General features: G+C 43.6%; 1 long non-coding RNA gene across 2 annotated transcripts in view; it reads right to left on the bottom strand.

Moving 5' to 3' along the window:
- Positions 1 to 417: 417 nt before the first annotated feature.
- The window catches only part of LOC141985085 (uncharacterized), a 64,172-nt gene continuing 37,902 nt past the window's right edge, over positions 418 to 26,687 (bottom strand). For both annotated transcript variants that reach the window (XR_012638869.1, XR_012638868.1), the window contains exons 2-3: positions 24,217 to 24,325; positions 418 to 858 (exon numbers count right to left, since the gene is read on the bottom strand). This is a non-coding gene — a long non-coding RNA (uncharacterized LOC141985085). The remainder of the gene's footprint in view (positions 859 to 24,216; positions 24,326 to 26,687) is intronic.

The following is a 26,687-nucleotide window of genomic DNA, read 5'->3' as shown; positions in this document are numbered from 1 at the left end:
GACAGAAAGCTCACTGGAAAACAGCCCTTCGTGGAAAACTGGCAAACTGTTGATTTTTTTTTTAATTTGTTTTTTTCACAATTTTTTCCACATTTTTATCCATGGTTTTACCCAAAATGTTATCAATACCATTTTTCCAGTTGTGTCCAGCTCTAGCTATAGTAAGGAAATAGCTTAGTCAGATTTGAAAACAGATGAGTCATTTATTGGCGAAATTTAACCCTTCCCAGGGCTATTTGTGCCCATGATTATTTGCACCCACAAGAATGGAGGCCAGCTTAAGGCTGGACTGAAATGTTTTAATCTCAGATCCAGCATCTCCTATTCAAAGACGGCTAGTTCCAGTGCTCTCTGCAGCACAGCTTTTAACAAAGTCTACACAAATGTATAAATATCATCTCATTTTCCTCTCCTCCTGCGGGGCTCCAGTGATCTGAGATGCTGCTGCTGGCTTCTGTTCCCAGCATCTTCCAATTTTTCTATGAGTTGTGTAATCAGCCACTTTAGCATTTGCTTCTCTCTGTAGCAGTGAGTCTCTGTCTCCTGCCTCAATCACTTTCTGCTCCATTCATTCCAAGTTTTTGGTTTTGGCCCTGCTCACTCTTAGCTCCTGGTTTGTTCAAACTCCCCCTTAACTTCTCCCAGCTGGGTTTATAATCTCCTGAGTCCCTCAAATTGGCCCTTAGCAAGGTCACAAATCCGACCTTGTTTTCTACTGTGCATTGGCTTTAGGAACTGCGTACTGGGAAGTAAACTCAGGTTTCCCATTTGTTTATATCTGTCAGAAGGTCTTTCAGTGTAGTCTGTAGTGCTGCTGGTGTGCTCTCCACGGCTCTGAGTACGTTGCAACATCTCCAGCTCAAAATGTAAACAAAATAAAATGTAAACGGTAATAAATCTCTTTTTTTAAAATCAAGCAGATGAAGCAAAGTTTAAGATGTTACTAGTGCTGTGCACGAATCTGATTTTTTGTTTCAGGGGTAGTTTTGCAGAACGAAAACAAAATCTTCCAAAATTTCATGTGAACTAAAATCTCCTTCTCCCCCCTCCTCCCAAAAAAATTGTTTTGGGATGCCCTTTCCAATTTTGACTTCTTTTACATCATATATTATTTTTTATAATTATATAAAATAACCCAAAAGTCAGAAACTCTTTTTTTCCCCTGTTTTTGTTTCGACAAGAATTTGCATCCATGGCAACACGTTTCCGCAAAATATTTTGCTTTCAACGAATTGGCGTTTCCTGATGGAACAATGTTCTGCCAGAAAGCAGGGCCGGCCTTAGGGGAAATGGCACCCTGGGTGAACTTGTATTTTGGTGCCCTTTCTTTGGGTTTGAGAACAGCGGTGTGGGGCGCAGGGTGCAAGGACCAGTTCCTGGCCCCGGAGCCTGGCTGGGCTGCACAGGGAGGAGTTTCTGAGTCTGGGGGCTCCTCCAGCCATACAGCCCCTGACCATCTAACAGTAGGAGACCAGGTGCGCAGACACTACCCATTCCCCCACGAAGGGGGACCCAGGGGCTGGCCCGCTGGTTCCGCAGGGGTGAGCCCTGCTGCCTGATCCTCCCCACCAGGTTGGCAGCTCTGGGAGGCATCGCCTGCCCCCTGCCTGCCCTGTTGGCCAGGGGCTCCAGCCCTGGGCTCGCCCAGTCCCGACAGTTTACGGCACTCAGAGGGCACCCTCCTGACCACGGCACCCTGGGCGGTCACCCACCTGTAAGGCCAGCCCTGCCAGAAAGTTTCTGACCAGCTCTACATGCTGCTTTCCACATCAGCTCATACACATTGACACAACTTCTTCTCCCACATTATTATTCCAATGATACCCCTTCAATATTATTCCCGCCAATAATTATTGTATTTACACTTCCTCCAGTAATACTCAGTGAGCCTGATCCAAAGCCCATTGACACTGATGGAAAGATTCCCATGACTTCAACGAATTTTGGATTGTGTCAAGCGTTAGGGTGGCAGGACCAGTTCCAGCAGAATATATTCATTTTCAATAGGGTTGTTAAAATTTGCTTCTCTCTCTCCCCCCACCCCGGCCACTGATGAAGAAAACTAGAAAACCATATTCACTGGGGAAGAAGTCATGAAATCATGTCCGGGTGACTTTCTTTCTTTGGGCTTTTTGTTGTGCACTTGCCTGTTGCTAAAGTCCATTTTTTATAGAAAATTAAAGATACAGAGGACCCAATCCTGCAAATCCTGATGAGCAATTCTTCCTCACATGCGTAATCTCTTTCAAATCAACAGAAATACTCACATGAGTAAAGTTACTCATTCATATGTTCATTTAAAGTTGCTCACGTGCGTAAGTACTTGCAGTATTTGGTCTTTTATTTTGTGCCACAATAGATAAACGTCCAGTTGTTTATACAAAATAGGCCATATTCCAATACTCTTGCTAATGAGTATGTAGTTTGCAAGTGGTCCCAAATCAATGGAACTATTTGAGGAGTAAGAGGCTATTCAAAGTGAATGCGTGGCATAGCGTGTATTGATTTTTAGACAGTTTTTTATTATGCAGGTGACAGTGTGGTTAAACTACAATAAAAATCGAGTTTAAAAATATATAGCCCAGGTTATCGTAAAAGAAAACAACCATGAAATTTTTTGACCAAGACACTTTTGAGATACAGCTTTTCAAAAGGGAGAGTCTTTTCAAACAGCAAACTACACCTTGTTTTGTCAAAGTACCCGATCTCTGATTTATCTCAAAAATTTCCAAGGAAAAAATCTTCTCTGATGAGAGTCTGCACCTGAAAAATGTTAGATGGGAAGGAGGGTTTTTCATATGAAGAAAGAATTGGAGGCATTGAAAGGAAAAAACAATCAGGTTTGTAATAGTAACAGAGATATAACCATGTCTCCCTAATTTCAGTCGTCAAATATCTATGATCACAAAATATGAGTTTCGTTTATTCCTGTTCCTTAAACCAATTCCTGGAGGAAATAAGATTCCTCACACTTCTACAATAAATTATCTGCATACCTGCTGGTGAAGCAACTTGATTTCTCATTTTCCCTTCCTTGTATTTTAATAAAGGAAAATGGGCCAGATTCTCCGCTGCCTTGCACCTTGGATTGTCATTCACACCTGCGCAGAGTGAGTTCAAAGTGAATGGAAAATGCTCCCATTCTGGGTGGGTATTATTTTACGTCTACTTTGAATAGGCATAAATAACTGCACCAGGGGAAAGGAAGTGAAGAATCAGGCTTAATTTCTATTCCACTGACTCACTCTTACAGCCCTCCACAGTGTCCTGCAGTTTGGAGCAGCGCCGGGAACCATGGGCCGCGTGCCCAGAAGTCATTGCAGCTAACTAGTCCAGTACTAGTGTGGAGGTAGGGGGTAAGAGCAATCCAGCGCAACATGTGTGTGAGTTCAGTGTATCGAGGTACTGCTTTGCATTAGCTTGCATCAAACTAAATAAGTTGAGCTGAGCTCGGTTGATATAGTGCTGTAGTCTAGATGTACCCCAAGAGAACAAACGAGAGCAGAATGGATCAATAGCTTATGAGTCAGTATATACACCCCCTTTGCATTTTCTAACTGGATCAATTAGAACTAGCTTTGGATGACTCCTAATTGTCAAATACATTATTTATTTGATTCAGTGATGTTATTCATTGAATACGTTATTTGAACAAATATCCATTTGCACTATTGTACCAGCTCTAAAGCTATTCAAATACTATTTGTTGAATAATTTATTAGACGAATAAAGACAAAGTTCATTAAATAATTTATGCAGTGAATAATTGTTTCCAATATTAGATAGAACACACACATACACTAAGCCTGATTCTGGCCTCACACCAGATTTGCACCAGTGTAAAACCACTGACTTCAGTGGAGTTACTCCTGACCTACAGTGTATATAGAGTAGAGATAAGCCTGAGTCACAAAGTTACGAACTAGTATCAGAAGTAGATCAAAAGGGTGGCTTTATCTTTGTCTCTCTCTGATGTACAGTATTTGACTAGTGAATCAGATAAAGAGGGACACAGATAATTTAGCCAGCAGTAACTAAATGTTCATAACACATGCTGAAGAAGGCAGAGATCAGGAATAAATATAGACCAGTTCTGCCTCTCACTCATTATTCCCATCTTTAACAGAGGGTACTGAAGTTAATATTAAATATAATGTTGTTGAATTTCTGATGTGTGACTTTTTTTCTTTTCAAAAATTTGCTTATGAATCTTGTGAGTTTATGTGGGGGGGGAATATAAGGGGATATTTTGTGGCAATAGAATAAATTAACATTGCTGTGGAATTTAGGGGTTGTTGCAGCAGAATTTAGTCCCATATTGCCACTCAACATTGTACATAGTGTATGTTTCTGTGTGGTAAGAGATCTCTTCTCCCCAACCTCCACACCCCGCTGGAGAATTTCCAGTTTTCGTCCCTAAAAAATGCAGCTTTTCTCAGTCTTGGAAAGGGTACGTGCAAGCTCCCAGTGACCAGGAAAGCTTTACTGAACACTGAGAACTGCCTGATAAAGACAAGCTGGATCTCAGGTTGGCCACCTGATTTTTCACAAGTGATTTGTGGCTAGGTGTTTAAGGTAAAGTGTCAGCTTTAATTCATAGCCCTCTTCAAAGCTGTACTCATATGGAGCCTAAATAACCTCTCATCTTCACATAGTCTGGAGTCCAGGTCAGGGCTGAGGTCACTGGCAGGGCAATGGAAAGATTGTACTGACACTGCAGCTGTTTTGCACCATACCTGGCCACATGGACAAACAAAGGACTACAATTTGAACAAGATAACCTTTGCGATGACCTTGCACGTGTTGATACAAACCATATGCATGGTCAGACCTTCACAGTGTAACAACAAACCCACTTGTACAGTGGCACTTCTTGTAACATTCATATTTGGGATGAACTGGGCTGCAAAATTCAGATCTAGGTTTCAATCCCCTAAAAATAGAGGGAGTAAGGGGTAGCTCAGGTGGGAGGAGCTGCTTATAAAATAACAGAATTGGCCGACATAGTCCAACAGCAAATGTGTTTCGCAGAAAGAGCTTTCTCCCAAGTGTTTGTTGTCAGGCGTTTATAATTAAAACCTGGAGAAAATAAATAACCTTAAACAAGCAAAACAAAAAGCTACAGCAAAACCTGGTAATGGATCATCTCAGAGGTGCCAGGGGAGCTCCCTCTTTTGAGCTTTCTGGGTTAGTTTGCTCCCTGATAACCTCTGTTATTTTCCCTTCAGCTTCCATTTTATAGGGTTCCCTTTAGCTCCTGATGGCCCTTGGGGTACAGGAAGGAGTAACACAGGTAATGTCGGATATCCCTAATAACCTAACCCCAATTTCCTGGAATATGAACAGGGAACCAAGACCATGCCTCCAGGATGATCTAAATCTCCATCAGCGGCTGCTCTGAAGGACTTCACATAGAAGTAACTCAGTTTAGGCAAAGACTGTTGGCGCTTCTGGTTACTAAAAGCCATTCCAGAAGTATTTCCTTTTATGTATATGCAGAAGTGAAAGTAAGCTGGTACGCCCCAGTATGGCATACCGGTAAGAGCCGGTGAGCTGTACCAGGACCGGCTTTCCCAGAGGGCAATTTAAAGCCCTGGGGTAGCGGCGGCGGGGCTGCGGCAGGGATTTAAAGGGCCCCGGAGCTCCAGCTGCTGCTACCTCACCCCCCAGGCCCTTTAAATTCCCGCCTGAGCCCTGCTGCCCGAGCCCTGGGGTAGCGGCAGTGGTGGGGCTCTAGCGGGGATTTAAAGGGCCCTGGAGCTCCAGCCCCCGCTACCCTCCCAGGACCCTTTAAATCCCCGCCTGAGCCCTGCTGCCGAAGTCCTGGGGTAGCGGTGGTGGGGCTCCGGAGGGGATTTAAAGGGCAGGGGCAGTAGCGGCGGCTGGAGCCCCAAGCCCTTTAAATCCCGGCCTGAGCCCTGCTGCCCGAGCCCTGGGGTAGGGGTGGGGGGCTCTGGCGGGGATTTAAAGAGCCCCGGAGCTCCAGCCACCGCTACTGCCCCGGCCCTTTAAATCCCCGCCAGAGCCCTGCTGCCAAAGCCCTGGGGTAGCAGCAGTGGGGCTCCGGCGGGCATTTAAAGGGCCAGGGTGGTAGCGGCAGCTGAAGCCCCGGGGTCCTTTAAATCCCCGAGGGAGCCCGGCCACCGCTACCCCAGGGCTCAGGCAGCAGGGCTCAGGTGGGGATTTAAAGGGCTCGGCGCTCCGGCAGCTGCTACCACAGCGGAGCCCCAGGCCCTTTAAAGCTCTGCCAGAGCCCAGAGCCCTGGGGTAGTGGTGGCAGCCGGGAGCCCCCAGGGCTCCTCAGTGATTTAAAGGGCCCGGGACTCCGCTGCGGTAGTGGCAGCTGGAGCCCTGGGCCCTTTAAATCGCCCCCGAGCCCCAGGGCTCCCAGTCGCCTCTGCAGCTGGTAGCTCGGGGGTGATTTAAAGGGCCCCGGGCTCCCAGCCGCCACTACCGCAGCTGGAGCCCTGGCCCTTTAAATCAAGATTTAAATCAAGATTTAATGGGCCCGGGGATTTAAGGCCCTGCCTCTTCCGGTTGAGGCCACGCCCCCTGCTCAGGACTCCAGCGTACTGGTAAGTCCTCTAACTTACTTTCACCCCTGCGTATATGTTTCTCTTGTTTCCCTGTATAGATAATATGTTAGTATGCGTGCCCCTTATCCCCTCTTTAATAATCCCCTTTGTGCCTTGTGCACACATGGTGCATTGCTTTTATACAGGATTTAAGAATTCATTTTTTCTCTCTTTTCCCCTTACCTTGTCTCTGCTTCTTAGCATTCTAATAACAGTTTCTAGAGATGAAGGATGATTCAGTGGTTCGGGCGCTAGTTTAGTATGTCCAAGACTTGGGTTCAAGTCCTTGCTCTGGTATGATCTTAGGCAAGTTATTAAATCTCTCTGTGTGCCTTTGTTCCCCATCTGCACAATGGGGATGATCATCCTTCCCTACCTCATGGGGTGTTATGAGGATAAGTACAGTAAAACCTGTGAGTTGTTCAGCTACTATAGGTCTGGGGGCATATAAGTAGCTAAGATAAGGAAGAGCAATTTGAAGAGGGAAGGGGGCCTAACATGACTATTCTCAAAACACACTGCTATGCTACTGTGCCACTTTATGAAGATCAGGAAGTTACCCTGAACCCTGGGAACACAGCCAGATGAAATAGGGCTTCTTTGGCGGCAATGTAATTCATCTTTAATTTCCCATCGGCAAGTCAAACACTGAGCACTTGTTACAATTGTCCTTTGTATCTGCAGGAGCCGGCCATAAGCCAGGATTAAAATGATCATCAAATTTGGGACTGGAAGCAATTTTCCCCCCACCTCACACTGACAGCCACCTTTGGAGATTTTTGCTTCCCTCTGCAGCACTGAGCAGGGATCATCTGTTAGCATCATTAAGACGTAACCTGATTTAATCAGTTTCCTTTGATTGCCAGGATTGGATATGGTGGACTGCAGTCTTTCCCATCTTCTGTGGGTTTTATGCTACATGATTACATTTATGACTCAGCTGTTCACTGAGGATATTGCCAAGCTTGGGCTCAATCAGGGCTTTGTGTTTGATTCACATTAAGCAAGAATTATGAACACGTCAGACCTGGGTAATGTAAATAATCACTTAAAAAAAAACAATTGAGTTTATTTGTGAGAGTGCCCAAAATGGAAATGACAGCAATGGCTACAAGTAACTGACTAATTGGGCCCAAAGGAAGTTGAGGGCCTGAAATGTCTCTTTCTATTTCATGTAGAGAAAATGAGAAAGGAAAAGCATATTAGACCCATGAGCATTGATTTTTGCACTCCTGAAATCACTCATATTTTCTCTGAGCCCCAGAAGAATGGGAAAGGACTGGTTCACCACTGATTCTTCTTCTACTGCAGGAGGCCCTGAGGATTAATGGTTTCATATATTTACTCTTCATTTGACTTGAAAACAAACTTGGCAGGCACTGTTTGTAAATTTAGTTCAACTCCCCCTGCTCCTCTCTTCCTGTAAACATTGTGTCAACCCAGGAATTCCGCTGTTCAGTGGTTCTTCTCTGCACCTTTTTGGTGTATATTGATTATCCTGACTGTAAAAAAACCGATGCAAAAACACTAAGTGATGGTTGTTGCAGTTATGAAAAATGCTCCATTATTTGTCAGTGATGGCCCAAAACACTGTAGTTACACTCCTGCATCCTTGCAAAGCTGTCATTCAAAATTGACTAGCACAGGCACAAAACCTGTGCATCTGTCCTTAATTCTGATGATTGATAATGATCATTAAATATATATATTTTACTTACCAGTCAAAAAATACACCAACTCTTTGACCTGGGTAAGGGCAAATAGAGTTTTGCAGGGCTGCAGAACTGTAAGCTGTAGCATTTTGGATCGTTAGGATTTAATCACAGTTTGGAAATAAACTCTTTTAAAAATGAAAAGTTAGCAGATGTGCATATGGGTGAGTCCTCTTGTGCTCTCAGTTCTCTTTTCAGAGCTAAAGGGAGATTATTTAAAGTACAGTTCAAATTATTTGAAGTTCTCTGGGAACATCTGAAACCTTCAGATGATAATGGGAGTGGGCCCAGCAGGAGATTAAATCTATGCACAGCGGCGAGGGGCTGATTATAGAGAATTGGCCAGATTGCCCAAGAGCTGCTAGGTCTGCAACTTCACTTTTATGGAGCTTTGGAGCTCCATGCAACTGCTGTTGCAGAGCCTAGCATTTCTGTAGGACAGAACTGCACGAAACTTCCTTCCTATGGATCTTAGGAGTTCTGCATGTCTGAAGCTTTGGCCCTGTGGAGCTTATTGGACTGAAGCTCCGTTCTAACAGAGCTGAGGAGCTCTGCAGTACCAAAGCTTTAATCAACCCCAGACAAAACTCTGGCATAGCCAGACAAAACTCTTGGCTAACAGGAGCCCAGTTAGTGAAGATTAGACAGCAGACCATTTATATCCACTAAGGTTCACCTGAATTACAATTCCTCAGTAATTCCAAGGTAATGAGGAAAAAACAACAACTAAGCGTTAATATAATTAAAACTAAGTTGGTACAGTCAAAGAAACAGGGATCAAATTGTCAGGCTGAATTGGCCACATTTCAACTCTTGCTTTAAGTTTTCTTTTTCACACTCATTTTTTGATCCTGCAAAAATCCTCATTCAACTGTCAGGTTTTCAAACCAGAACTGGTCCTGCACGGTGGCCAGTGCCTGATGCTAAGCACACAGGGCTAAACTTGTATTGACTCCAGTGGCAATTGGACCCACTATCAGATAAAGTTACATGGCACCTGGCTCCTCTGTGAAGAAATGCAAAAAAAAAAAAAAAAAAAAAAAAAATAGCATGAAGAACATCAGGGAGGAGCAAATGGCAAGCCCCCATGGCATTGTAATGTGGTGGATTTGGAGCTGTCCTGTGGTAATGTATGAATACTGCATGTTGGCCTGGTTATTTGGGTGTCTTCTGTCTGACTATAGTGGGTTAGCTCAACAGGAATCTGTGTGGAAAAACAGGCACAAAGGAAAAGAATGGCCCAAGATGAGCCATCTCTCAGCAAACTCTTAGGAGTTGTTAAGGGACAATGCCAGAACTATTAGCTTCCATTATTGTGCCTCCTCTCCAGCCAACCTACAAAACTGGTTTGGATAAGGACAGGGAAGGCCCGAGAACACAGAAGAATAAGTGAACTCTGGTAGCATAAAAAGGGACCCTCTCTCAAGAGAGGCAGTAGTTGCTCAGAGGAAAGAGGCTGAGACACAGGACACATCTGGGGTGTCAGGTGAAATGAGGTCTACCTAGGTCACCATCACAGTATGGTAAAGCTTTAGGTAAGATAGGCATGCATGTAGATTGTTGCTGTAAAATCCTCTCTCTCAAATCTTTGTTCTGATTGTTAGATAAGCAATACTTTGGTTTAAGACAGCTGTCTGGTCACTGCACACCACTGGTCACAGACTCCCAATGCAAAGAACCACAGGTGACGAACTCCAGTAATATGATTACACTTTAAAGCTATATCAGCCTAGCTACGTCAGTCAGGGGTGTGAAAAAGTCACACCCTTGACTGAAGTAGCTATGCTGACAAAACCCCTAGTGTAGACACAATGATGTCCATGGAAGAGTGCGTCTGTCAACATAGCTAAGCTAACCTCAGTTGGGGTTCTGGTATTCCTACAATGAAAGAAAAACTTCTGTCTGTGTAAGCTGTGTCTACAGTGGGCAGGTCTACACTACAAATTTACGTCAGCACAGCTGTCCCAGTGAAGCTACGCTGCTGTAGCACATCTGATGTAGACGCTCTAAGCCAATGGGAGAGAGCTCTCCCATCAGTTTAATAACTCCGCCTCCGCCAGAGTGACCAGTTGTCCTGATTTTATAGGGACAGTCCCGAATTTTGGGTCTTTTTCTTATATAGGCTCCTATTACCCCCCCACCCCGTCCTGATTTTTCACACTTGCTGTCTGGTCACTCTAGCCTCCACGAGAGGCATTACCTATGACAGCAAGAGAAGTGTGGATTTCACCCTGAGGGACAAGAGTGCAGCTAGCCCTGTAACTGTGACAGTTAAATAATAATCTTAAAGTCCATTTTATCTCGTTATCCTTCTTATCTCAAGAAAGCCTCCCAAATTTTAAAAAGCCTATAATGAAAGGGGAGGAATGAAGATTAAAAAACATGGAGAATGGGAAAAGGTAACCCTGATCTGTGCATGATCACAAATACACAAGCTGAAAGAGAAGGAAGACAAAGAGGCAGCACAAAGTAGTCTATGCGTTTGTGTGTAAGCAGGGGGATTCCAGGCTCTAATGTCTGGAAAAATTGCATGTAAGTTTCATGAAAAATGTTCCACTTATGAACTAAAAAAAAGGTAGGTAATGTGGGCAAGAATTCATTTCCAAAAGGTAAAGAAAGCTGCAAGATCCAATTTTGTACAGGGAGTCAAACTAGTGCACAATTAACCTTTCCTTCCTGCTTTGCTAAAAGTGAACACTAATCCTCACAGCCACTAAAAGAAAAGCCTTGCAGAAATTCCCAAACCCATTTCTGTGCGTGTTTTATCATGGAAGGGAGCTTGTGACTTGGTTTTTGCCTGTGTAGGCATGTTAAGAACTGAGCTACAACTCTGAAAAGATAAGAGTCTAGCACAGTTCCCTTAATATGGTTATAAAACAGACAAAATCAAATTGGGTTATTACCCATTAGGGACACAACTGTATTGCAGCTTTGTTTCCCAAAAGAGTTGCAAATGAGATAGAAATAATTGTGTAACCTTAACCCTTGTGTTAACATAGCTTAATGTAATTAATTTCCTAGCTTTTAAAAAATAATGAAAGAGAAAAAGGAATCTGTGATAGAAAGTTTATTTTCATAGAGCAAAATTCATCCCAAAACTCAAAAAATCCTATAGACTTGAATAAGAGTTTGGAGTAAGCATCAAATGCTGGAAATTCACTACATCTGCTATAGTCTGATTATTCAGGCTATTTGTGAGTGGCGTTCAGGACAGATGGAAAGATGAAAATCACACATACACCCCAACCCTGGATCTATGGGTTGCCACTGTGTGCCAGTTTTGTAGGGGTTTGGGGCTTCTGGACCTATGCAAACATGGATCTGTGGCCCATCTCAGACCTGTCCCCAAGCTACCTCCATTCTGCACCCAGAGTGACCTTCTCTGCACCACTAACACCAATTTGTAAACAAATAACTATTTTTGGCAACAGGAAATGTCTTTTACAAAGCTTTACAGATTGGGCCCAATCCTATTCCAATTGAAGTACATGGGGAGTTTGCCTTTGATTTCAATAGGAATAAGAATGGACCCAGAGTATAAATGTTTCCTTCTGGAATGAAATGTTTCCACTGCTGCTGCTTCTTCAACTTCCCCTGACAATTTCTCAAATGTCTTGGAAATTTTCACTTGCTCTCTGCAAAGCCTTTTTTAAATCCATATTTTTATCCCTACCCTCTGTGATTGCAGGCCTTGATTCTCCTCTCTCACTTATGCTGATACAAGGCCCCAGTTCAGCAAAGTACTTAAGTATGTGCTTCAATTTAAGCAGGTGCTTAAGTGCTCTAGGCCCTGATTTAGCAGTCAATTCCTGTGCAGCAACACGCTTAAACATATGCTTAACTTTACACATAATATCCCACTGAGGCATCAGTCCCGTTGAGTTTGATGTGACAAGTGCTTTGCTGAATGTGATCCTAACTCAGGAATAGAGTAATTGAACTCAACAGGATTACACTTGCATAAAGTCATTCCAGGTGAAAGGAACATCTATCTCTTTGCACTGGGGATTATTAGAGAGTAAGGGTTGGTCTACACTCAGATTTTATACCACTTTAACTATATCAGTTTGCTGAGCATCACAACACCTAACTTCTTTGGTGCATCCAGCCCAAAGTGACTTGTCCCAGGTAATCCAGCAGGCCAGTGGCAAAGCCGGGGACAGAACCAAGTTCTCCTGAGTCCCAGTCCAGTTCTCCATCCACTATTTTATTACTATAAATTTAGGAGAATAAACTAAATTGGTAAAAACAGCTTTGTCCTGGTAATACTGCAGCCACACGAGGGGGTTGTGGTAGTGTAACTATTTTGGTAAAAAATCACACCCACAGCTGAAATAGTTAGTCCAAAATGCATGTGTAGACCAGGCCTAATAACCCATCTTGTGCTTTGCCTGAGGCTGTAATGCAAGCAAAGCATTATCTCACTGGACCATATTTGTTGGATTTCTTCCCTCCTGGCTGCTTGAGAACATGGTCAGGGAGAAGAGAACCACTTCCTTTGCTTTAATGTATTGACACCAAATGTTTTCAATCAAGCCGTGAATGGGGGGTGGGGAGGTCCTCATGTATCTTGCGGTGAGAACACAACGAACAATGCCAGGAGGAGGGATCTGTGGGAAACTGCGGGTATCGCTACTGCAGGGCCAGTTCCGGAAACCTAATTACAGACTGGGCAAAGTAGCGAGAGCTCACAAATCACTTATATATTTCCCTTAGCTTAGCAGCTAGGTGATGCATAAAAAGGAACATTTGGTTAAAGAGTCATATATTTTGGAGGACACTGGCTCATCCGGCATGATTCAGCAGTGCAAGCTGTAACCCCTAATGCCTCAAGAGCTGTCTCGGTCGCCTTTTCATACAGTGGACTTAACATTGCCATTAGCAAAGGAACATATGGCTTTTTAAGTGATGTTGCTTTTTAAGTGACCGTATGCTGATTATGTAATTTCCAAGATACTCAGTTGGGCACACTCCTACAAGCTGATTCGCACAGATGCTCACACACTGAGGCTTGCTTTTGCTACTAACACACACACACACACACACACACACACACACACAGGCTTCTTCACAGTTTGATATTATTTGAATCATGGAATTTTGACCCAAGTGAGGTTACACTTGACTCTGGTCTCTGCTGCATAGAGGGTGCCCTATTCTAACTGTCCACATTTTTGTACAATTAACCATCACGAATCCCTCAAAAGAAAAATAAATCTGTTTGTTGACCTTTGTGAAATTAATTGCTTACCTGTCCAGTTCCTAGAAGATAAGAGTCCACATCAGAAAAAGCCACCATCACCATCATTTTTAGTAATCTCAGCAGAGAGCTCAAGAATTAAATGAGTCTGAAATCTGAACTGTCACTAGAAGTGGTCTCACGCAGTCTGGGTGGGGCAGTGTAGGGAAGTTTGCATTGCTATCACCCATGCTTTTTCTGACTACAATCTCCAGTCCACAGCTGCAAGTGTAGCTGTTTTCCCCAGCACCTAATTCACTTTAGGAAAAAAGGTCTTTGAGAATCCCAGTCTTAAATTGTCTGAGATGTTATTTGTATTATTTACTTAGCATCTCAAAATATGCTAAGTGCGTGTTGTACTGATAAAAAGAACATGATCCCCTGCCTTGAAAAGCTTACAGCCTAAAATTTTACAAAAAGCAATGTGTAATAGAAACGTGGGACTAGAGGGAATGGAGGATAAGGATTACAATAATATGATCATGTGGTTACATAAGGTTGTTATATTCATGTCTTGGTTGTTCCATTAAACACATATGTGTGTGCGTGTGTAAATATATATATGTATATACATATGTATATGTAGATATATGTATATAAACACACATACATACACACTCTGCCTAGGTCTATATTTATCACTGTGTCAATCATGATATACTGTAGCAAGGGGGTGTGGTCTCCCTCCCTGAAAGACAGGGAGAAAACCACAACTGCCCCCTGGTGGGCAGAACCGGATACCTGTGGCCACCCCGCTGGAAGCAGAGAGGCGGGACAGGAACAGGAACTATAAAAGGCCGGCCCTCTAGCTCAGCTGGGGCAGAGCTGCCAGAGGAGCAGGATACTGCTGCCGCCTTCCCCTCTGCTAGAGCCTGGACCTGACAGAGGCTGCTACAGTATCAGAGACCCAGAGGGACTGCCAGACACCAGGGACACTGAGGGTGGGGCTGCCACTCACTGTTTACCCCAGTGAGACCAATCACAACCCTGGAATTCAGGTATCCCCCGACTGGGAGTGTAGGAAGGAGCCCAGGGAAGCCGAATAGGGCTTGGCTGTGTTACTGACTGCAAGCAGGCCAGAGTGTTGCAACTGGCTTTCCCCACTGACCCAGTGGTGGACCACTCTGTGTGGCACTGTTAGGGCCCTGGGCTGGGATGCAGTGGAGTGGGGGGGCTGTGTCCCTTTACCCCCTAGCACCTCACTGTCAGGGGTGGTAGCCTCCCTGGTCTGATGCCTGTGTTATGGTGAATCATATTAAAGAAGTTCTGTATTAAAATCACAAATGAGTTTGATTTCCCCATAGTTTAAATTTACTAATTAAGAGGTCTCTTGTTTTTACTGTTTCTCTCCCTCTCTGTGTGAAACTTGCAAGCTGCTAATTGTGTTAGTACATCCTAAGAGAGACTCGAAGCAATACTTTGTAACAACAGAAACAGCACACAGAGACTCCCTGCCCTTTTGTTGTATTTATCTTGCTTTGTTAACAATTGTGATTAAAATAGAGCTAGAGGATGTATGTGGATGGATGCCTGGTGAATGATCAGGGAGGTGCCAGCCTAAGAATCCAGTGTCCATCAGCCGAAGAAGGCATCAAGTGGAAACAACCAGAGGACCCCCAGAGGGCAGACTGGAATCCACCCAACAGTCTCAAGGATGGGAGAACCGAAGAACAACATGGAGCCATCAGGACTGTGCCATCTGCTGATTGATTTAGCAATAGCATGATGAAGCAATTCCCATAGACTGGCATAGGAATAAATTCCTATAAAAATGGACTCTAGAAACTGAGAACTTTGGGGTCTGATTCTGCAAACCAACTTCCAGGAGCATCAGATGAGCATCTGACAAGGCCCTGCTCCTTCCTCATGTCCAGGCCACCTGGCCAGGGGCTTGGCATGAGCAACTCTAAGGCTGGTAACTATGATAACAACCTTGCAGAACCTGTGTGTGTGTGTGTATGAATGAATGAATGTGTGAATCAATATGAAATTGAATGGAATGTTATAGCTATAACTAACTGCTTACTATGATTCTTTCTGTATTCACAATAAATGTGGCATTTTGCCTTTTCCCCTTTAGTAAGATCCTGCTGGTTTTTATTTTATTGGTATAACGCCTGATCTAGGATGTCAGATGGTTTAGCTGGCTGTCCCATCAGAGAACTAATACCTCCTAGACTGCTGGGCTGCTCTACCTGACAGCAGGCCAGAGCACTCTTACCTGATTGCTGTCACGCCCTGAGTGAGGGCCCCAGGCATATAGATTTACTCCTGTGCAGCCTGACGGCAAACTAGAGCCATTAACTGAGTATGGCCCCATGCTGATTGAAGGCTCTGGTCTACAGACTTGCCGCCACCCGGCCCGACTGCGGGCCAGACCCATTAATTTTGTGCTGCCCCACTCTGGCTGAGTGTCAGGGCTACCACACCCAATTGATACCCAGCCTGGACTGAAGGCTAGGGCCTATTAACTGTTGGCTAATTCCCCCTGAACAGAGTCACTCTACGAGCATTGTAGTGAGGGTGTGTGGTCTCCCTCCTTGACAGGTAGGGAGAGAACCACAATCGCATTACATATACATACATGACTAATAAACTGAGGGCTTCAAGATATATACAGTGGGCACCTTAAAAACTCAACTGACCAAGGTACTAGCAATAACTATGGTGCTGGATATTCCTGTACTGAGAATAGAAGGAAACCTGCTTTACAATCTCTGCAGGATGGCAAATGCAGAGTTGATATCAGTGACCAGTGTATCAGGGCAGATTGGTAAATATCCTGCTGTTTGGTAGCAATACACAGAAGAGCCAGTGTGAAAAGTGCAAACGCTAAGTGGTAATAGCATCAAGATATCTGTAAATATCATGCTGTTAATAGCAACAGAGTAGCCACAGTGTGAAAATCTATAACATCCACCATCACGCAGTCAAGGATGAATGAATGTACAAGTACTGATTCCTTTTGAGAAAGCAGGATACAATGACAGAGGCTGACACAGGGTTTGTGCACCTCTTAAGTCCTGCTTAAGCCTTGTGCTGGTCCTCTTCACACTGATGAATTTAACCCTTACTGCACAAGATTCCTGATCTTAACCAGATTCGCTGATAGATATGACCAAAAAAAGGAGGAAGTTAAAAAAAAAAAAGTGGAGGGAAATCTACACACTCTGTTCTCGGGACCCTAAAACCTTTGACCCTCACCAAAAAAAAGTACAGAATACAAGAACCTACCACAAACTAGCTGAGAACTGATTGCCACTTACAACATGAGCAAACTTGGTCTACACTAGGAACTTATGTTGGTATAACTACATCGCTCAGGGGTGTGGAAAATCTATACCCCTGAACAACATAGTTATACCCACCAAATTTCCCGTATATACAGCACTATGTTGATGAGAGGGTTTCTTCTGTCAACATAGCTATCACCTTTCAGGGAGATGGAATACCTATGCCGAGGGTTACCATATGTCAGATTCCCAAAAAGAGGACATTGGCGGAGGGGGAGCTGGAGGAGGTACAGTTGGGGAAGTTGGAGGGGTACCGGCAGTGGGGGTACTCACTGGAGGTGCGGGGACAGGTCACTCCCTGTCACAGGGTGGCTGGTGCAAACCCAGGATGCAGCCACAGCAGTCAGTCAGTACCTCCCTCTGGGACCCCCTCTCCAGGGCTGAGAGTTGGGGCCTGGGTGGGCAGGATCCTGCAGCTGTGGGGAGGGACCACTCAGGAAGCAGACCAATCAGGGCTCTTTCTCAGCTGCAACATCTGCTCTGCAAAGATCTCAGACATTGCCTGTTGTTTGAAAAATCTGCCAGGACAGAAGACAGAGCCTCAAAAAAGAGGCAATGTCCAGGAAAACCCAAACATATGGTAACCCTACTGCCCAGGTTCCTTCCCCACTCTGAACTCTAGGGTACAGATGTGGGAACCTGCATGAAAAACCCCCTAAGCTTATTTTTACCAGCTTAGGTTAAAACTTCCCCAAGGTACAAACTATTTTACCTTTTGCCCCTGGACTTTATAGCTGCCACCATCAAGCGTCTAACAAATATATAACAGGGAAAGAGCCCGCTTGGAAACGTCTTTCCCCCCCCAAATCCTCCCCAACCCTACACCCCCTTTCCTGGGGAAGGCTTGATAAAAATCCTCACCAATTTACATAGGTGAACACAGACCCAAACCCTTGGATCTTAAGAACAATGAAAAAGCAATCAGGTTCTTAAAAGAAGAATTTTAATTGAAGAAAAAGTAAAAGAATCACCTCTGTAATCAGGATGGTAAATACCTTACAGATTAATCAGATTCAAAACATAGAGAATCCCTCTAGGCAAAACCTTAAGTTACAAAAAGACAAAAACAGGACTATTCATTCCATTCAGCACAACTTATTTTATCAACCATTTAAACAAAACAGAATCTAACGCATATCTAACTAGATTGCTTATTAGCCCTTTACAGGAGTTCTGACCTGCATTCCTGCTCTGGTCCCGGCAAAGAAAAAAACAAAACACAGACCGAGAGAACCTTTGTTTCTCCCACCTTCCAGCTTTGAAAGTATCTTGTCTCCTCATTGGTCATTTTGGTCAGGTGCCAGCGAGGTTATCCTACCTTCTTAACCCTTTACAGGTGAAAGGGTTCTTCCTCTGGCCAGGAGGGATTTAAAGGTGTTTACCCTTCCCTTTATACTTATGATACCTACCTATCCCAGCGCAGCGTAGGTAGCATCTTCACTAAGCAGTACAGCTGCACTGCTGCAGCACTGTATGTGTAGACAAGCCCTAAAGCGGATTTGCTCCCTCCGATGTTCTGTTATTGTGTTTGAGATGAAGTTGTATTCTTCCTACTGGTAACACTGGACAGGGTTATACTGTGCATTTGCACATTCAGCAAAATCAAGGCACGGGTGCATCTGGGGTTAGAATTTTTCCCACTGTCTCTAATGTTGTTATTTCTTTGAGAAACCAATTGAAAATGTATTTTTTTAAAAAGAAATATAACATGCAAAACTCTTGGAAAACTGTGTAAGGAAGGGTTTCTTTTTTAGTTTGATTGCTTGAAAAGACCTAGTGGACAAGAGGGGCTCCTGGTTTATCATTAAGTCAAATATTGTTATAAGTGGAAAGGTATTAGCAAGAAAATAAATGCATTCAAGTCATTGCTGCAGTAACTGCGTATGCCTGTTGTGTTAGGGGCTATTCTTTCAGACGTTAGACCATGCAATCGTTTCCTTTGTTTCTCAGATTAAAAACAGAAAAGACAATACTGTCTCTGCAGTTAAAAGTAATGTGCATTCAGAGCCATTTCCACCATGCAGGCAGAACAGGCCTAGGGCAGCAGAATGTTTAGTGACTCTTGATTCCATCACTGGATGGGAAGAGGTATCCCTTTTCCATTTTGCCCAGGGCAGTGAAAGTGTCTGCATCAGAGCAACTACATGTTCATTGCTCTGACTTAGCATTCAGGCCACATTTGCTACTGTTTCCTCTCACACTCAGCCCAGCTCCTTCTCCTGTATGCTGAAGTCATCAGGCGAGCAGTGATTCCCACTGCCTGATACAAGCTAGCACATTGCACTTAATCAGTGAGGAGTGGCTCTATAATATGAACTCCCAGTGCATTCATTTCAGCAGATGGGACTTGTGGGAGGAAGTGGAGAAGGGAGGCAAGTGCTCCAGCCATGACCCTTTATTCTTTTAAAAACAGGAACTGTTTTTTCTCATGTGTTGAAATATTCTTGCAGACCCTTGAGTTAGGACTTGTCCCTATTTCCAGAGATCAATGGGAGTTTTGCCTTTGACCTCAATGGGAATAGAAAGAGGCCCATAGTATGTCTGTCTTCTTACTTTTCTGATAATGCTCCTGGATCTGTGAAGCTGTTGATCTACTAGCTTGCAGCAAATTACAGCCAATCAGCCCATCCAACACCTCAGCCTCTCTCTCTGCCATCTCATTGTGGATGTCAAGTCATCAACTGAAACTCAATTGGCCAAAATGGAGTTGTTGATCTTTTCCCTCAAACACTCCCCTCCCCACAGTTCCTCAGTCACCATTCAAAACACCTCAGTCCTTCAGAACTCTTGGATGAAGACTGTTACCCAGGGTTTTCAGAACCCAAAGCAGTGGTAACATAATTGTTTCATTCCAGGTGGTGTCAGGAATAAGTCAATGGGAACACAGCAATTCTGTCTGATGAAAGATTAATACAAGTAAATGTGCTCTTATCTAAAACTACAATTTATTAGATTTAAGCACACACAGACATAAGCAATAGGTTTAGACCATCCCAAATTACCTAGAATCTGAGATGGTATTGAGTAATTTGCAGCAGGTCAGCAATAGCTGGTTGCTTCCCACCGGGGAGTCTGGTGTCAGGAAAAAATTTCTCAGGATAGCTTCAGAGAACTGCTCCAAAGTACACTCTATTATCTAGTCTTTTTATAACTAACTTTTACAAAACACCTAGATCATACTGATCCCTACTGGATCATCACTTCTCCTAACTTCAATAAATGACTTATCAACAAACATTCCTAACAATCTTAGTCATAATAAGCTTCCATATCAAAGGCACCTGAATTCAAAGTTTTCATCCACTTATTTTCTTTCAGTCTCAATTTGTTGACTCTTTTTCTCCCCTCCTCCCATTCTGATTAGCAGAAACTGCAAATACAGCTAGCATCTGATCTTGCCTCTAGAAGCCCTGTTTGTTCAAATTAACCCTTAACTATGTGGTGTTCTATTTTATTAATTAATGATGGCTGAATACACATAATATGGTTGCACTTAGCTTGATCAAAATCTGGGGTACACAGACCCCTCAACTCAGGGGCAACTCAGGTGATTTATTATTGTTTAATTTATCAATTTGTTCCAAAACCTCCTCTATTGACACCTCAATCTGGGACAGTTCCTTAGATTTGTCACCTAAAAAGAATGGCTCAGGTATGGGAATCTCCCTCAAATCCGCTACAGTGAAGACTGATACAAAGAATTCATTTAGCTTCTCCACAATAGCCTTTTCTCCCTTGAGTGCTCCTTTACCACCTTGATTGCCCAGTGGCCCCACTGATTTCCTGGCAGGCTTCTTGCTTCTGATGTACTTTAAAAAATTTTTGCTGTTAATTTTTAAGTCTTTGGCTAGTTGCTCTTCAGATTCTTTTTTGACCTTCCTAATTATACTTTTACATTTGATTTGCCAGAGTTTATGCTCCTTTCTATTTTCCTCAGTAGGATTTAACTTCCAATTTTTACAGGATGCCTTTTTGCCTCTAACCACTTTTTTTACTTAGTTGTGTAGCCATGGTGGCACTTTTTTGGTCCTTTTACTATGTTTTTTAATTTGTGGTATACATTTAATTTGAGCCTCTATTATGGTGTTTTTTAAAAGTTTCCATGCAGCTTGCAGGCATTTCACTTTAGTGACTGTACCTTTTAATTTCTGTTTAACTAGCTCCTTCATTGTGTAGTTCCCCTTTCTGAAGTTAAATGCTGCTGTGATGGGCTTCTTTGGTGTCCCCTTCCCCAGGATGTTAAATTTAATTATATTATGGTCGTTATTACCAAGCAGTTCAACTATATTTACCTCTTGGACCAGATCCTGTGTTCCACTTAGGGCTAAATCAAGAATTGCCTCTCCTCTTGTGGGTTCCAGGACTAATTGCTCCAAGAAGTAGTCATTTATGGTGTCAAGAAACTTTGTCTCTGCATCCCATCCTGAGGTGATATGTACCCAGTCAATATGGGGATAATTAAAATCCCCCATTATTATTGAGATTTCTATTTTATAGTCTCCCTAATCTCCTGGAGCATTTCACAGTCACCATCACCATCCTGGGCAGGTGGTTGGTAATATATCCCTACTGTTATATTCTTATTATTCATGCATAGAATTGCTCTCCATAGAGTCTATGGTACAGTTTGAGTCATTTAAATTTTTTACTATGTTTGAGTCTATGCTTTTTTTACACAGAGTGCCCCCACCAGCCTGACCTACTCTGTCATTCCTATATATTTTGTATGATCATGTTACCATATCCCATTGGTTATCATCGTTCCACCAAGTTTCTGTGATGCCTATTATATCAATATCATCATTTAATACCAGGCACTCAAGTTCACCCATCTTAGTGTTTAGACTTCTAGCATTTGTCTGCAAGCACTTATAAAAATTGTTACTTTTTAGCTGTCTGCCATTATGTGATGTAATTGGTGTTCATTTGACTGTTTCTCTTCAATTTTTACCTGTACTTTACCATCTTCCATTCTTGCCACCTTACTAGGATATAGAGAATCCCCATTAATAGAGCCTCCCCTCAAACAGTGTGATCCTCTGCACCTGTTGGCTTCCCCCAGCCCTCAGTTTACAAACTCCTCTACAAACTTTTTAATTTTGCAAGCCAGCAGTCTGGTTCCATTTTGGTTTAGGTGGAGCCCATCCTTCCTCTGTAGCCTCCCCCTTCCCCAAAAGGTTCCCCAGTTCCTAATAAATCTAATACCCTCCTCCTTACACCATCATCTCATCCACGCATTGAGACCCTGCAGTTCTACTTGTCTAACTGGCCCTGTGCATGGAACTGGAAGCATTTCAGACCATGGAGGTCCTGGACTTCAATCTCTTACCTAACAACCTAAATTTAGCCTCCAGGACCTCTCTCCTACCTTTCCCTATGTCACTGGTACCTACATGTACCAGGACCACCAGCTCCTCCCCAGCACTGCATATGTGTTAAACTTTATATGAGATTCACACAAATATTGTTTCAAAATCAAGATAATACCTATTATTTTTGTGGGACTGTGAGACTCTCCCTTCTCTGAGCATACTGTGGACATAGTGCATTGTTCATGCTATGGGTTGTTGCTAAATCTGATATCAACAGCACAAAGATCACTTGTGATGTCATATCATGCTTTTTGCTGCACTTTGGTTTGGAGACTTTACTGATCCAACTTTGGCACAAGTGAAAATTGTGGCTGCAGGGTCAACAGTTACAAGTAGCTAAAACTACAGCGCCTAAATATGGTGATCGGTGCTATATAAGGCTCCAATCCTGCAATGATTTATGCAGCATGCTTAACTTTATGCACTGTGAGTATTCCCATTCATTTCAATGCAACTACTCGTATGGCTTGATTTTCTGAGCTGCTGAGAACCTGCTGCTCCTCTTGAAGTTAACTGGAGTTGTGAGTGCTCAGCACTTCTGCAAACCAAGCCCAGAGTGTGTAAAGTTGGCACATGCATATGTCTTTTCAGGCTCAGAGCCGAAATGTGGATACATCAGATTTTAGAGAGACAAGGTGGGTGAGGTAATATCTTTTACTGGATGATGGGTGCAATAAAAAGGTTTCTTCAGTGCTTGGGATTGCTGCTCATGAGTGGCTGCCTATTCCAGCTTTCTCTCCTCTCCCATATCACCTAAAATGCATGTCTCTAGTGCTAACTGTATTTATCTTATTCTCACAGTGATTAGAATGGCCCAAACTCTTTCACTTGGCATTATGCATAGCGCTCAGTGATAGCTTTCTGGGCTAAAGGTCAACACCCTGCTACTGCCTTAAGTCTTGCCTCAGTGGCACTAACCATCACATCACACTATTAGAAAGAAAACATTTTTTGCCTGATTAAGGGAGTTAGACATCACAGGTAATTGCAGAGGACTCTGCACATTGCACTCGGAACAGAACACTAACAGTACGTTGTCTTGCCAACCAGCAATTAGTAATGTGTTAGCAAACAATGACTTCACAGGATTTCTCTGGAAAATTCAGGACAGGGGGCACACTACAAAAGCAGAGGTCCTGATTTGCCTGCTTTCGACACTGGTATAAAGAAAGGTTTCAGAGTAACAGCCGTGTTAGTCTGTATTCGCAAAAAGAAAAGGAGGACTTGTGGCACCTTAGAGACTAACCAATTTATTTGAGCATAAGCTTTCGTGAGCATCCGATGAAGTGAGCTGTAGCTCACGAAAGCTTATGCTCAAATAAATTGGTTAGTCTCTAAGGTGCCACAAGTACTCCTTTGGTATAAAGGAAGAGTAACTCCACTGAAGTCAATAGAGTGACACCAGTGTAAAACCAGTGTACATGGGAGGGGAAGCAGGCCATGGAGTTTATATGCTGGGGGCAGATGCATTGCACCAGCATCACTGTCAATACCCTTCAACCACTGCCTTTTGAAGTAGCCCCCATGGCTGGCCAGCCTATTTGATAGTGCTGACAATTGTCTGTCCAGAAAAAACGATGCCAATGAACTACTCAGGAATTACGGGCTGGAAGCATCAAGCAATCTACAGCTTCAGGATGATTAGGCAGCCTCAGATCACTGGGAATGTGGACGTTCCCCTGCCCCCTCCCATTTATGAAACTGAAAGAAATCCTTGTTTTCCATCAGCCCTGAGCTGCACAATTGCTTTGCAAGGATCTAAATGGTGAAGCTGTAGAAGAAACTATGTAGCTGCAGTTTATGTTGCTTGTCTTCCCTAATATGCAGTCACTAAGGATCGCTCAGGGCTCCTAAGCTACCATCCTAGGTATTATGGGGTGTCTGGTGTTGTAAGCATAGTAAAGCCTGAGGCTAGAAGTGGGAGAAGGAGTTTCCCTTCTTCCACTGCCCTACTGGGGGATGGGGAAAGCACATCCTGCCCTGAGGCATAAACCCTTTAGGATTGGGCAGGGGAATGATTCTTACCTGGCAATGATCTTACCCCAAAGCAGCCACCCATCACTTCCTAAATGCCTTGGGGCATAGAAACCCGGACACAGGAGGTGGCCACTGCAGATGGCTCCCCTGAAGACATCTAAGGAAATACAAAAAGAAAAGGAGTACTTGTGGCACCTTAGAGACTAACCAATTTATTTGAGCATAAGCTTTCGTGAGCTACAGCTCACTTCATCGGATGCATGGAAATACAGACAGTCTCTGAGCCCTGAGATGGGGAGTGGCAGGTTCCTTTCCCAAATCTGAGCTGAGGTATGTAGATAGCAAAAGAATCTGAACCCCACTCTGATTTCAGGTGTATTCAGGATTCTGTGCAAATCTTTCACACAGCCTTAGTATTAAGACTGCATATTCACTCTTCTAGTCCATTCCAAGGCCTCATGGTGTAAATCAGGAGTAACTCCATGGCAGTTAATGGAGTTATACCAATGTAAAACCAGTGTGAGATCAGAATCAAGCCTGACCTGGGCATTTTTGATTATAAAAAAGTCTGGTTCCTTCCCACTATATTCTATTGTATCATTTGCTGGGCAGTATGCCACATTGCCTGGTGACATATGATTAATGCCTATGTAGTTTCAGTAAATCGTACTAAGAATGCAGGAAATGCTGTCCCTGGAGACATAGTGACAACTACAGATGCCTAAATGATGCTGTTCTTCATCTTACCTTCACCTGAGCTTTCTAACCCTCCCCCTCCTCTCCAAGGACTAATCCTTTTTTTTAGAATGATTGCATCACTCACGAGCGAATATTTTTATCAGCCAGCTACATTCACAAGATACTGGAGCATGCATTTTTACTATCTTGTTTCCCTAAAGGATTTCACCTTGAAATGTCACTTGCATTTGCTACTCTCCTGTTTGGTCATTTGCTGCTGTGCGTACTTCAAAAAACTACGTCTCCTTTGTCTGGGCAGTCCATTTTTACTGAGTTATATAAAGTACTATATATTTCTCTTGCTGTCTGTGTACAGCACTTGCTGTTAGTCTCCTTATAGTACATGTTAGGGTGTATTCATAAGTAGGGCATTTCTCTTCTGTCTTGGAAGAAGATCATAATGAGTGTGAGCTTATATGTACAGAGGGCCAAATCCTGACATTCTTATCAAGGCAAAACTCCCAGAGGCCAGATTCTTATTTACACTAACATCCATTTACACCATTTTGGTAGTCTAAAGGGGCCTTTAAAGTGAGTGTAAACATTTAAGGCCTGTTTATACTGCCAGAGCATTGTAAGGGTATGGCTACACTACAATAAAACACTCATGGCTGGCCCAGATCAGCTGACTTGGGCTCGTGAGGCTCTGGCTGTGGGGCTATAAAATTGTAGTGTAGATGTTTGGGCTAAGGTTGGAGGCCAGGCTCTGGGATCCGCTCCCTCACAGGCGCTCAGAGCCCAAGCTCCAGCCAGAGTTTGAACATCTACACTGCGGTTTTATAGCCCCTCACCCCAAGCCCTGCAAGCCCAAATCAGCTAACCCGGGCCAGCCGTGGGTGTTTTACTGCAGTGTAGACATACCCAAGGCCCTTGGAATAAATGAGAAATCAGGCAGTCAGGTGTTTTGCCTGACGAAGAACTACAGGGTTTGGCTCATAGTGTCTTTTATCCCAAAGCACTTTACAATTACCAGGAAAACAAGTACATACTAGCCACAGGAAGCACAACACTCAGCATTGATAGGCGGCCACTACGGCCATGAAATGTGGTAGCTATTTGACAGCAACAGAAACACCACAAAAGAGCATAGGGACAGGATAGTAGAATAACTTCCCATTGATTTGGCAAACTTTTGGTAGGCAGAATGTAGTTACTCAGGCTGGCATTTAGTTATGACTCCAGGGGTAATATCCCTAGTTTTACCAAAAATGTCATCGGCTCTTTAACGATCAGATGGGGAACATCTCAGTTTTATGTGATTCCAATAGCAAAGTGAAAAGGAGTACTTGTGGTACCTTAGAGACAAACCAATTTACTTGAGCATAAGCTTTCGTGAGCTACAGCTCACTTCATCGGATGCATAAAGTGGAAAGTATAGTGAGGAGATTTATATACACACAGATGATGCAAAAATGGATGTTTACCATACACATTGTAAGGAGAGTGATCACTTAAGATGAGCTATTACCAGCAGGAGAGTGGGGTGGGGAACTAACATGGCTGCTACTCTGAAACCTAACTAACACGGCTGCTACTCTGAAACCTACAGAAGAGTACCCAGAAGTCACCTACTACAGGACAGGCCCAACAAAGAAAATAACAGAACGCCACTAGCCGTCACCTTCAGCCCCCAACTAAAACCCCTCCAACGCATCATCAAGGATCTACAACCTATCCTGAAGGACGACCCATCATTCTCACAAATCTTGGGAGACAGGACAGTCCTTGCCTACAGACAGCCCCCCAACCTGAAGCAAATACTCACCAGCAACCACACACCA

This window comes from Natator depressus, chromosome 3 (genome assembly GCF_965152275.1).
Source record: "Natator depressus isolate rNatDep1 chromosome 3, rNatDep2.hap1, whole genome shotgun sequence".
Lineage (NCBI taxonomy): Eukaryota > Metazoa > Chordata > Testudines > Cheloniidae > Natator > Natator depressus.
This window is presented reverse-complemented; position numbering and strand designations above follow the sequence as displayed.